Here is a 552-nt window from a genome sequence, read left to right on the forward strand (position 1 = left end):
CCGCCTGTGTGGGAGTGATGTGGGTGTCCTCAGGGGGTTTCTCGACTTGGGGGGGTGGGGGTGGTGGGGGCTCTGATAGCCGTGGTTTTGCTCATATGACGGCCTTTTGGCGAAATGGAATTTTTTTTATTTTTCAGTTTCTAGCCTACACAAACAAGTGTGACATTGTGATGAGCAAAACTGGTTGGTCGCACCACTCAGAGTCGACCACCGCACACTGAGATGAGATATACTTATTGAGTTAGTAAAATAAAAATAAAAAAAAACACAGAAACACAGGGAAGTCTTCTCTGTGTGCTGTGGTCGAGTTTGATCTTCAAGTGTGTCACTGTTTATCCTGCCAGTATAACATACTCTCAGCCAGTCTTCTGCCATTTCTCAAAACCAATCTTTATTCGTTTTAAGTCTTTTTTTCCCCTTGCCATCCAGTGAATTAGCGGTTTGTAATTTCTCAGTACTGCCAAGGTGAACCCACAGTCAGAGGCAGGCATTAATGCGCGCTCCTGTAGCTTTAAACGGGAGCGCGCCCCCGGCATTTAAAGCTGTCGGGTC

Source organism: Trachinotus anak, unplaced genomic scaffold (assembly GCF_046630095.1).
Source record: "Trachinotus anak isolate AG129_WGS33_773 ecotype Australia unplaced genomic scaffold, CSIRO_AGI_Tana_v1 ptg000013l, whole genome shotgun sequence".
Taxonomy (NCBI): domain Eukaryota; kingdom Metazoa; phylum Chordata; class Actinopteri; order Carangiformes; family Carangidae; genus Trachinotus; species Trachinotus anak.